The sequence below is a fragment of the Erpetoichthys calabaricus genome, chromosome 1 (assembly GCF_900747795.2).
Source record: "Erpetoichthys calabaricus chromosome 1, fErpCal1.3, whole genome shotgun sequence".
Classification (NCBI taxonomy): domain Eukaryota; kingdom Metazoa; phylum Chordata; class Cladistia; order Polypteriformes; family Polypteridae; genus Erpetoichthys; species Erpetoichthys calabaricus.
The window spans coordinates 258235654-258249055 of record NC_041394.2 but is presented as its reverse complement, the minus strand read 5'-3'; the positions used below and the strand labels follow the sequence as shown (position 1 = coordinate 258249055).

The 13402-nt window shown below is 41.0% G+C and overlaps 1 protein-coding gene across 2 annotated transcripts in view; it reads right to left on the bottom strand.

Moving 5' to 3' along the window:
* Positions 1-13402, bottom strand: part of exoc4 (exocyst complex component 4) — a 447737-nt gene that overhangs the window by 364875 nt on the left and 69460 nt on the right. The gene's annotated exons all lie outside the window — the stretch shown is intronic.

The following is a 13402-nucleotide window of genomic DNA, read 5'->3' as shown; positions in this document are numbered from 1 at the left end:
ACATTGTATAGTTTACTAGCCAACCCGCAGCGTAGCATACGCCGCATAATTATGCATTGATGGGTGAACACTTCCTGAACGAAACAGTTGTCCAAATGGGGTGGGTTTGTGGATACCACTGTGAGTGAATGAAAAGATAGACCTCTGGAGAGAGCAACATATAATTGTCCGTGACTGAAAGCGGGATCATCTGTGACGAAGAAGGCCACGCTGGTGAAAGTTACTTCGTCGGTAGGGATAAGTGTCAGTACTTGTAGATTAAGGTGTAGCGAGTCTTCGTTGTTGATGCTTAATATAGCTTGCGTACTGAGATGTTCCGGAGTCACAGTTGAGAAACACTTTTTTAATGTCTTTTAAGCACAGGGGAAAAAATTAACAAGTGAAACATCCGTAATGTAATAAGCCACCAAGAAAAGTAACATTGCAACAATGCTATCTACGACCCGATCTCTGTAAACTGAAGTGAAAACAAAATCTAGCCCGGTGTATTCTTTAACTGCCTTGTGGCGCTGTAGTAGTGCTGCTGCTTTACAGTAAGGAGACTGTGGAAGATTGTGGTTTCGCTTCCCGGTTCCTCCCTGTGTGGATAGCGCTTTGAATACTGAGAACACCGCTATATCAATGTAATGAAGTATTAACAGGAAATTGTCTTTGTGTAATAGTAAAAGACAAATTATCTGCGACAAACAAACTGTTTTACACGCTGTATACGCCGCATAATCACACCGCTTTTTAAATGTTTTTTAAGCAGAGGGAAAAAAATGAACATTTGCAAAATCCATAATGCTGCTTTCAGTAAGTACAATGCACACGCGTTTAATTTGTCGGCCACTTTTTGCCAGCTGTGTTTTCTGGTTTGGGCTGCTTTTGCAGTGTTACCGCTTGTGCATATTAAATCTTGAAATCCTTCGAGTAACTAATTAACTAACTAACACCAACCCACCCACACACACAGCTTGTGTGAAACAAATGCGCCCGTACTTTCATAATTTTGTTGCAGCCTATAGTGGAGTCAGGCACAGAGAAGGTCAGCTGCTGAGAGAGTGTCTCGACTGTTGCAGGGCCTGAATCGGTGAAGCAGATGAGACGCTAATGAAACAGAGGCACAGGGCTTATTGGTTTTTAAAGACTGCTTCCTTCATTGTGTTTTAACCTCAGTTTTAAAGGATTGTTTTAAGGATCCCATGGGATACCCCTCGCAAACTGTTTTAGATGCTGCATTCAGCAATTCACATCCGCGACACACATGCCTCTTCTTACATGGTCCTGCCGCGTCCACCTTCGTTCTCAAAGCATACACACCGCCTGGTCATGTGCCTACTCGCAAGAGCAACTCACGGAGACCCGCCCACCAAATCTAAGACCATGGTGTGTACAACAGTTTGCGATGGTGGTGCGTGCGTCATAACCGAAAAGAATAATGAAAAGTCAACGTGGTTCAGAGGTGCATGTGGACTCCTAGCACAGACGAAAGCGACTTATGGGGTGGTCGGTGAGTTGTTGCATCCGGGCACATGAGCAGGCAGTGGGAATGCCTAGAGAGCAAGGGTGGACGCGGGTCGGGGGATAAGGAGTGTAGGTGGGCGGGGAAAAGTTTTCCATGTTCCTGCAGGACCATCTAAGAAGACGCATGTTTGTTGCGGATGCAGTGGATGCGGGCCGGGGAATAAAGAGTGTTGGTGGGCGGGGAAACGTTTTCCGTGTTCCTGCAGGACCATCTAAGAAGACGCATGTTTGATGCAGATACGATTTTCTGTATGTAGTGTGTAAAACAGTTTGCGATGTTGCACGCGATCGTGCGTCGTAACCGAAAAGTCAATGTGGCTTAGAGCTGCATGTGCACTGTAGCACAGACAAACAGAAATGACGGCGTGTTTTCCGAGGCGTCGCGTCCAAGTTGGTGGGCGTGGCTCTGCAAGTTTTCGTCGTATCCAATGGTCTTAGAGTTGGTGGGCGTGGCTCCTTCCTGCATGCTTTCATGGGTGTGGGCGTGGCTCCTTCCTGCGTGCTTTCATGGGTGTCTTGCCCGTTCTGGCAGCGGCTTAGAGAATTATATATATAGATGCCTACATTTTGTAACATTTGTTACTAAAATATGACAAAGTTTTTGTTTTAATAATGTGTTTACACAGATTACTGTAGGAACGGAACACACATGAAATGCATTTGTTCCAAATAACGATATATTATTTCCATTCTAAAACTCCAGCACTTCACTCCAAGACAATCAATCAAGGCATGAGCTGGGAGAACATTGTGCACGGTCTGCGACGGTGGGGGGATGGAATAGCAGGCTGCTTGCTGCTTGTCTTAATCGGCACATTTACAGGACAAAAGACGCTGAGGGAGAGGTGTGAATGGATTTAAGGTGGGCCGGATTTATGAGTTTTCTCGTAGGCTTTGGTAATTCTAGTGTTAATGGAATCTTGGAAAGTGAGAGGATGCCTGAGGAGTGGAGAAGAAGTGTACTGGTGCCGATATTGAAGAATAAGGGGGATGTGCAGAACTGTAGTAACTACAGGGGATAAAATTGATGAACCACAGCATGAAGTTATGGGAAAGAGTAGTGAAAGCTAGGTTAAGAAGTGAGGTGATGATTAGTGAGCAGCAGTATGGTTTCATGCCAAGAAAGAGCACCACAGATGCGATGTTTGTTCTGAGGGTGTTGATGGAGAAGTATAGAGAAGGCCAGAAGGAGTTGCATTGCGTCTTTGTGAACCTGGAGAAAGCATATGACATGGTACCTCGACAGGAGTTGTGGTATTGTCATGAGGAAGTCGGGAGTGACAGAGAAGTATGTAAGAGTTGTACAGGAAATGTACAAGGGAAGTGTGACCGTGGTGATGTCTGCGGTAGGAGTGACGGATGCATTCAAGGTGGAGGTGGGATTACATCAGGGATCGGCTCTTAGCCCTTTCTTATTTGCATTGGTAATGGACAGGTTGACAGACGAGATTAGACAGGAGTCACCATGGACTATGATGTTTGCTGATGACATTGTGATCTGTAGCGTTAGTAGGGAGCAGGTTGAGGAGACCCTGGAGAGGTGAAGATATGCTCTAGAGAGGAGAGGAATGAAGGTCAGTAGGAACAATACAGAATACATGTGTGTAAATGAGAGGGAGGTCAGTGGAATGGTGAGGATGCAAGGAGTAGAGTTGGCGAAGGTGGATAAGTTTAAATACTTGGGATCAACAGTACAGAGTAATGGGGATTGTGGAAGAGAGGTGAAAAAGAGAGTGCAGGCAGGGTGGAATGGGTGGAGAAGAGTGTCAGGAGTGATTTGTAAAAGATAGATATCATCAAGAGTGAAAGGGAAGGTCTACAGGACGGTAGTGAGACCAGCTATGTTATATGGGTTGGAGACGGTGGCACTGACCAGAAAGCAGGAGACAGAGCTGGAGGTAGCAGAGTATTGAGAGGATGGATAGGATTAGAAATGAGTACATTAGAAGATCAGCTCAAGTTGGACGGTTGGGAGACAAAGTCAGAGAGGCGAAATTGCGCTGGTTTGGACATGTGCAGAGGAGAGATGCTGAGTATATTGGGAGAAGGATGCTAAGGATAGAGCTGTCAGGCAAGAGAAAAAGAGGAAGGCCTAAGAGAAGGTTTGTGGATGTGGTGAGAGAGGACATGCAGGTGATGGGTGTAACAGAACAAGATACAGAGGACAGAAAGATATGGAAGAAGATGATCCGTTGTGGCGACCCCTAACGGAAGCAGCCGAAAGAAGACACACTTATAAAACACACAGTTATAGTCAAGCAGATGCTAGATGAAAAAAATGTAGCAACATTAACGTATATAATGAAACAACTGCAAGGCTTACTAAAGACTGCACATGTATGACTCTCTCTATATATATGTGTTTACACAGTTACATACACAGTTCTTCCACAGCAATACCATTAATTTAAACAGGGAACCTCCCAATCTCCTGAAACTTTTAATCTGCTCCATTTTTGCTGACATCAAGGAAAAGGTTCTTCATCTTACACTATTCAGCATGATGGAAAACAACAAAGGGTTGATTACACAACCCGGTGGAGGGCTACAGTGTCCGAAGAACTTACCAGGAGAGCTATAGTATATCCAGTAACACAAGGTGGTGTTCATGAAAAGGGCACTTGATTCAGGTCAATAATGTATGCCAAGCTAAAAGTTGTGGCAGTAATCACTGTCAGCTGTTTCTATCCCTTTTGTTTCTCTTATTTTCAAAGTAACTAACAGCGACACCACTGTTTTGATTTAACACGATATTTCAAATAATAACACTAATGAAAATGGCATGTACTAAAATGATGGGACCATTAATATAATTTTTTCCTGAACAACTTTTACAGGCATTCACTGCAAACAAGCAATTCCTTTAGTTTTCCTTCTGCATCTGTCAACAGGTAGTTTGGCCCACTCTTCCCGAACAAACTGCTCCAGCTATGTCAGGTCTGAAGGGTGCCTTCTCCAGACTGCCTGTTTCAATTTTTTCCATAGATGTTCAGTAGGATTTAAATAAGAGCTCATAGAAAGCCACTTTAGAATAGTCTGATGTTTTGTTCTTAGCCATTCTTGGGTATTTTATCTGAGAGCTTTGAGTCACTATCCTGTTGGAGAATCCATTGTCTGCGACTAAGGCAGAGCTTTCTTACATTGGGCAGTACGGTTCACTCCGGAATATCTTGATAGTGTTGAGATTTCATTGTTTCCTCTAAACACTCAAGGCAGTCTGTGACAGATATAGCAAAGTAGCCACAAAACATAAACTGAGCCTCCTCCATATTTCAAAGCAGGTATGGCGTTCTGTTCATTGAAAGCTTCATTTTTTCGGCTGTGAACATAGATCTGATGTGACCCAACAAAAAGTTCCAGTTTTGTCTCATCTCTTCAAACGACATTCTCCCAGAAGCATTGTGGCTTGCAAGTATGCATCTTAGCATATTCCAGTCTGGCCTACGTACATTTTTCTTTCAACAGTGGAGTCCTCTCTCCTGGGTCTTCATTCATTGAGGCCACAGTACCTCAAAAAGTGAAGGATGGTGTGATCAGATATTGATGGACCCCGACTTTAGAGTTCAGTTTCTATCTCTTTGGAAGTTGTCCTTGGCTTTTTTTTTTTTGTCATTCTCAGGTCAATTTTCCATTTGTGGCCATGTCCTTGGAGGTTGGCTATAGTCCCATGGTCTTTAAACCTGTTAAGAATATTTGCAGCTGCTGTCACAGCCTTTGCCTTAAACATGCTTGTCTATAATTACCTTTCTGATCTCCTCAGACAACTCTCTCTTTTGCTTTCTCTGGTCCATGTTCAGTGAGGGACACACGATGATACCAAACAGCGGAGTGACAACTTTTCTCCATTTAAATAGGCCGAATGAATGATTGAATGCATGATTGCAGACAGTTGTGATACTAATTAAACAATATAGCTAGTTTCAAAAATCACTCTAATCCAATTATTTATGATCTTTTCATAGGAGTACCAAAAATGTGACAAAACCATTTTAGAATATCCTTGTAGAGAAGGCAATACAGTACTTGATTTCTTTTTACACTTGCTTCGTTTTAATCGATGGTATATCAAAGGCATGAAGGTATACATGGGAAAACTGCTTTTCATTCAATCGCTTTCAGGAGGCATGTGGCACTTTTTCAGTGAGCTGTAAGGGTTCCAACAAATTTGTCCATGTCTGTCAATACTTCTCTGGAAAAACATTTGCAGTGTTTAAGGATCTCATAATTATTGTTCATTTAAAGAGATATATACGACTACATATTTAGATGTCACATGGTTCTGTAATTTTGTGTTACCGTTTTGTATATGAAAATCCATGTATGCATTCTACGCCTGCCAACATTCTCTGTGTACTGAATTAGGAGTTGCACTTTGACAAGCTACACATTGAGGCAAAAGAAAAATATCAACTGTTGAATCTGTACAAAAAGACAGAAAATGTTTATATGGGAAAAGAAGCAAGTGGAATAACCAAACAATAATAATGTGTATAATATAATAACCTACCACTGGCTCTAACTAAATGTGAAATCTGAAGGTGACAGCTCCAGCTACCATGAAACTGATAGCTTTTATATATTGTTGAGAATATTAAAATGAAAACAGGAAGAGATGAATATTATTTTGACTATCAGCAATGTAACTACAGTGCATCCGGAAAGTATTCACAGCACATCACTTTTCCACATTTTGTTATGTTACAGCCTTATTCCAAAATGGATTAAATTCATTTTTTTCCTCAGAATTCTACACACAACATCCCATAATGACAACGTGAAAAAAGTTTACTTGAGGTTTTTGCAAATTTATTAAATTTAAAAAAACTGAGAAATCACATGCACATAAGTATTCACAGCCTTTGCTCAATACTTTGTCGATGCACCTTTGGCAGCAATTACAGCCTCAAGTCTTTTTGAATATGATGCCACAAGCTTGGCACACCTATCTTTGGCCAGTTTCGCCCATTCCTCTTTGCAGCACCTCTCAAGCTCCATCAGGTTGGATGGGAAGCGTCGGTGCACAGCCATTTTAAGATCTCTCCAGAGATGTTCAATCGGATTCAAGTCTGGGCTCTGGCTGGGACACTCAAGGACATTCACAGAGTTGTCCTGAAGCCACTCCTTTGATATCTTGGTTGTGTACTTAGGGTCCTTGTCCTGCTGAAAGATGAACCGTCGCCCCAGTCTGAGGTCAAGAGCGCTCTGGAGCAGGTTTTCATCCAGGATGTCTCTGTACATTGCTGCAGTCATCTTTCCCTTTATCCTGACTAGTCTCCCAGTTCCTGCCGCTGAAAAACATCCCCACCGCATGATGCTGCCACCACTATGCTTCACTGTAGGGATGGTGCCAGGTTTTCTCCAAACATGACGCCTGGCATTCACACCAAAGAGTTCAATCTTTGTCTCATCAGACCAGAGAATTTTCTTTCTCATTGTTTGAGAGTCCTTCAGTTGCCTTTTGGCAAACTCCAGGCGGGCTGCCATGTGCCTTTTACTAAGGAGTGACGTCCGTCTGGCCACTCTACCATACAAGCCTGAGTGGTGGATTGCTGCAGAGATGGTTGTCCTTCTGGAAGGTTCTCCTCTCTCCACAGAGGACCTCTGGAGCTCTGACAGAGTGACCATCGGGTTCTTGGTCACCTCCCTGACTAAGGCCTGGTGGTTTCGAACTTCTTCCACTTACGGATGATGGAGGCCACTGTGCTCATTGAGACCTTCAAAGCAGCAGAAATTTTTCTGTAACCTTCCCCAGATATGTGCCTCGAGATAATCCTGTCTCGGAGGTCTACAGACAATTCCTTTGACTTCATGCTTGGTTTGTGCTCTGACATGAACTGTCAACTGTGGGACCTTATATAGACAGGTGTGTGCCTTTCCAAATCATGTCCAGTCAACTGAATTTACCACAGGTGGACTCCAATTAAGCTGCAGAAACATCTCAAGGATGATCAGGGGAAACAGGATGCACCTGAGCTCAATTTTGAGCTTCATGGCAAAGGCTGTGAATACTTATGTACATGTGATTTCTCAGTTTTTTTATTTTTAATAAATTTGCAAAAACCTCAAATAAACTTTTTTCACGTTGTCATTATGGGATGTTGTGTGTAGAATTCTGAGGAAAAAAATGAATTTAATCCATTTTGAAATAAGGGTGTAACATAACAAAATGTGGAAAAAGTGATGCGCTGTGAATACTTTCCAGATGCATTGTATATCTTTAGGGTCATAATGAGGCAGGCAATATCAATGGCACCGTCAGTAAAAGACTTTCTACATTAAATATGTAAATACCATGTTGCACAAATTTATAGTACAATAACACAAAACTGATGCAGTTAAACAGTGTGTTTTGAGTTTAATAAATTGGATTAGATTAGTTTCAAACTAATTTCGGAATGCTTTTCAAATAAAAAAAAAGCGGAAATTACATTTTTAGAAATTTACAAATTACTATTCTTCCTCATTATTCCAATCACCATTATATATGCATCTCGCCTGGAAGGCAACTATTTGGCTGCCACTAATGCTAAGTCTTATTAAAATCACCTTTACTGCAGCAGGCACCTCATTATTGCAAGCAATGATCTCATCTACAAAGGACACACTTATAATGAGGATAAAGAATGTAACATCTCTAACAGAGCTGTTAGAGCTAGGAACAAAAAATCAGTCAAACAGAAAAATATCAAAAATAAATGTACAATGATTTGACAATAAAAACATGTGACCACAATTCATTACAAATACTGAAATAAATGATAAACATAAGGAAAATTAAATTCTAAACAATAAAAAAAAATTTCTACTAAAGCACATAATTAGTAATTAATAAGGGTAAAATTGTGGCACAGTCGTTTACAGCTGCTACTGCAGAACAAACCAGTCTACACAAAGTAGCTGTCCATGTGGTATCTGCCTGCTGTCCTCATGCCAATGGGTTTTTCCTCTGAATATTGTTGATTTTCTTGATAATCCCAAAAGCACATAGTAACTTAACCGAGAGGTCAACAGTACTATGAATGATCCCCGTGTATCTGACTGGGTTTACTTCCGGGAGCTCCAGTTTCCTCCTGCAGTCCAAAGATGTGGGTTAGGTGGATGGGCTATGTTAAATTGGTCCTGGCGTATGTGTGAGTTAAAGAATCCATATATTTTCAATTATCCAAATGAAACTTTTGATTATATAATGTAGCTTTTAAAAAAAGTTCAAACAGTAACTGTGTATTTTAAATCATGCTTCCTTAGGTAGTTTTTCAATTAAACTTTTATTTTGAGATGTCAAGTAATGTCTCTGCTGTTTAACATTAAAACTTTAAAATCATGGCAGCATTGGAATTATGAAAAGCTTTTGACAGTTTATTTTTTTATTTCTCCTTTACTACCAGGAAAATAAATGAAACCAAAATCCCTCTGTAAGTGCAGATTGAGAGAACTAGTGATGTGCCCCTAACAAATACCAGCATGACTCTTCAGCATTAATATGCAGCTTAGAACATTAAGAAATAAAATAAAAAATAATGACTTTTCCATAAGCTCACAGGTGTAGAGAAACTTTAGAATTAATGGATAGTCATCTGGTTGAAGCTAATGAAAACATCAGCAGTGCTTCATTATGCATACTTTCAGATGTAAACACTGACAAGAGCATGGCTTTGATAGAAGAATTTTAGAATATGAGCAATGTTTTCCGGCAGCATATATCATGAAATGTATTTCTTGTTTGTCAAAATGATACAGAATGACACAAAGTCTTGTGAGCACTCATCCGTTTCAATAACTAATGAGATGCAGCACCAAAGCAACTCAATTTAACAAGTGTACTATAGATAAGGTTCATGTTCATTTGTAAAAGGAGGAATACGGTACTTACAAGGCCACTTTCATAGCATGACAAGTCTCAAATATCAAAGAAAAACCAACACAGTGCATTAACCATAAAATTGGTACACAGATTTTCAAAGGAAATAAATGTTTGTTGAGGAGGAGAATCTCATTTAATTTGTGATAACAAAAATAAAACTGAGGTGAACCCAAAGCCATGTACAGCCGTGGCCAAAAGTTTTGAGAATGACGCAAATATTAATTTTCACAAAATCTGCTGCTTTATTGTTTTTAGGCCTTTTTGTCAGATATTTCTATGGTATACTGAAGTATAATTACAAGCATTTCATAAGTTTCAAAGGCTTTTATTGACAATTACATTAAGTTTATGGAAAGAGTCAATATTTGCTATGTTGGCCCTTCTTTTTCAAGACATCTGCAATTCGCTCTGGCATGCTGTTAATCAACTTCTGGACCAAATCCTGACTGTTAGCAGCCCATTCTAGCAAAATCAATGCTTGGAGTTCATCAGAATTTGTGGGTTTTTGGTTGTCCAACCGCCTCTTGAGGATTAACCACAAGCTCTCAATGGGATTAAGGTCTGCAGAGTTTCCTAAGCATGGACCCAAAATTTTGATGGTGCGTTCCTCAAACCACTTAGTTATCACTTTTGCCTTATGGCACTCTGCTCCATCATGCTGGAAAAGGCATTGTTTGTCACCAAACTGTTCTTGGATGGTTGAGAGAAGTTGCTGTGGAAGGATGTTTTGGTACCATTCTTTATTCATGGCTGTGTTCTTAGGAAACTTTGTGAGTGAACCCACTTCCTTGGTTGAGAATCAACCTCACACATGAATGGTTTTAGGATGCTTTACTGTGGGCATGACACAGGACTGATGTTAGCGCTCACCTTTTCTTCTCCGGACAATCTTTTTTCCCCGATGCCCCATACAATCGGAAAGGGAATTCATCAGAGAAAATTACTTTACCTCACTCCTCAGCAGTCCAATTCCAGTACATTTTACAGAATATCAGTCTGTCCCTGATGTTTTTTTAGAGAGAAATGGCTACTTTGCTGCCCTTCTTGACACCAGGCCATCCTCCAAAAGTCTCTGTACTGGTGGTGCCTAAGATCACAGCAATGAATAAAGCAATGGTTTCACATATAAATCAACATAAAACATCAGTTGCTGCCTGTTGTGTCTGCTCTCGGCGCCTGTTTGCAGTTTGTGGCAGCAGCAGCTGCAACAGGGGGCGGCTAGACGGCCAGCAGGAATGCATGATGGGGTGGCTGCCTGGCTGTTTTTGTGAGATAGGTGTGCGGGGGTGGCAGGTGCAGTGAGATGCAATATGGTTTATACCTCCTGTCATCGTTTCTGTCCTCCCAGGCGAACGTTGCCATAGGTGCATCAGCTACACGAACGTGTTCAGCACCACAATCAGCTGGGGATCGATCAGCTGATGCCGGTACCTCACTTTCGTTTTTGATCTACATCTCCAGATCACTTGCATGAAAGTCAAAGTCCAATAAATCTGAGTCCGATTCAGCGATAATACGAAAAAAGTCATCCATGGATTATTTTGCTTTGAGCATTCACTTTGGTATCTCTCCACATGCCTCCACATGCCTTGAACTTATCAGCCTTTTATTTGATCTAGATAGAAACTATAATTGTGTAGTGTTGATAGGGGACTTTAATATATTAATTGGTGTGGAAACCGACATCTGTAGCAAATATTTTACTTATTTTCTTTGTAAACTCAAAAGGATTCTGTCAAATTGTCAATGGCTTGACTTAATTATTACCACACATTAGATGTAATTATTACATACAGAGCTGAGATTCTAAATTTAAATATAACTCCAGTAAATGAAGTTATTTCTGATCACTGCATTCACAGATTAAAACAAGGACAATACAACATCTAGATTTTAAGTCTGTCTCAAAGTTATTTTTTACATTTTGAGAAAGTCTAGAGTAACTGTGGAAAACAATTAAGATTAGCTGACTTTGAGAGAAACTTTGGATATGGTAGCTCCCTTTAAAACAAAAGTGATTAATGCACATAGAAACTCACCCTGGTTTAATAAGAGTTCTGGTGCTGTTAAATTAGAGTATTGGAAACTGCAGCATAGATGGAGAATGTTTCAGGTCTTCCAAATTACTTGAACAGAGAGTGTTAAAAGTATAGCAAAGCTCTTTTCATAGCCCACTCAGACTACTGTTCTAGATTAATACAGTAATAATCCTCATAAACTGTTTAGAACAATGGCTAATCAAACAAATGGGAATTCTAAACTACAGTGCAAAATACCGACAAACATTAGCAGCACAGACTTTATGAACTTCTTTAATGAGAAAATTGACAATATAAAATCCCAGATTTTAGTGTCATTTGCAAACTTAATACTAGATCAGCAAACCATGTCTCATTTTGTATGCACCACTTTTGTAATTTAATTTGGTAACAGAACATAAAGACATAATTTAATAATTCACCAGCGTTTTAGTGTCTGCTTATATCCCTTCAGCAATATCTTTTACACTTTTTACAGCCCGGACACAGACAGGTAGACATGATGGTTTCACCACACACACATTTATTTACAATATTTACAAGTATCGCAGTGCACAAAACCCAGTGCCGCAGCACCAATCACCCCTTAAGTCCTGGCCACACAACACAATGCCTTCTCAGTCTCTGGTCCGCCTCCACTCCTCTCCACCGAGCTTCGTCCTCTTCCACCCGACTCTTGCCATTGAATGGAGGGAGGCGGCCCCTTTTATACACCCCCGGATGGACTCCAGGTGCTTCCTGAGGAGCCTCCGTTGACACACCCGTGTGGCAGAAGCTCTGGCTGTGTACCCGGAAGTCCTCCGGGTGTCCCCAATCCTCTTCCCCCCAGTACTTCCGGGTGTGGCAGAAATGCTGAGGTCCAGGGCTCCCGAGGCATCGGGGCGCCCCCTGGCAGTGACCATGGGCCCCTACAGGGTTGAGCTTCCAAGCTCTGTACCCATGGCCCCCAATAGAACCAGGGCAGTCGCCCCATCGTGTTCTGGAGGAGGCACAAGCCCTCCTCCGGTCCTCCTGGGCATCCCAGCCGGGTGCCACAACACATACCATAAATTTACACTATGTATGTTTTTACCTCTTGATTATCAGACAGCAGTTCTTACCTCTGCACCAACCAAGCGGACATGTCTACTTCAAATCAATTGATATTTGGGCTTCAGTTTTTACACAGTGACAGCAACATATAAATAGAACTATTTCTTTTTCTTCAGTTATATTCTTGAATAAAAGCACAATTGTTTTGTTATACCTTTTGTGGAAGTGCTTATTTGATATTTCAATTTCACGTTAACATTTGTAATTTTGTCAGAAAAAAGTTTCTGTTTTAGTTCTGTTTTCAACATTTCTTGCCTCGTTTCCTGTCCATTCCATACAAATAATTCCCAGATAAACAGACTTCAGCTGTGAGAATTTTGTGTCCAACTTCAGCTGCCTCAGAGAGGGACAGGTGAGCAGGCCACCTGCTGCCAGGTGCTGATGAGGAGCACGAGTTAAATTAAGGTGGCCCAGCGTTACAAATATTTTTGTAGGCTTCAGGGATTCTAGTGTTAAATGGCCAAGACCCAGCTTGCTTATCTGAACTTACCATTACTTACAAACCAGAGTACATGTTAAGATCTCAAGAAGCCAGCCTGCATATGATTTCAAGGATTAATAAAATAACAGTGGGAGGCTGAGCTTTTAGTTACAGGGCCCCAAAGCTGGGAAATGATATCCCAGCTAGTATAGGACATGCACCTTCAGTCTCAACATTTAAATTTAGCCTGAAGACTGACTACTTTAGTCTAGCATACACTGATTACAGCTGCTGTTTAGCTATTCAATCTGCATTTAGTGTGTTAGTCATTTGTATAGAAATATAAGTAACATGATATTAACAAACCATTAATAACCCTCCTCTGTTCTTTTTCTCTTCTTCTCAGTTTCTTGATGTGACACTTGTTGTCATTTCACTACAGCCAAGTTGTTCTTCTGCCTAAGAAAAAAATCACCTCATATA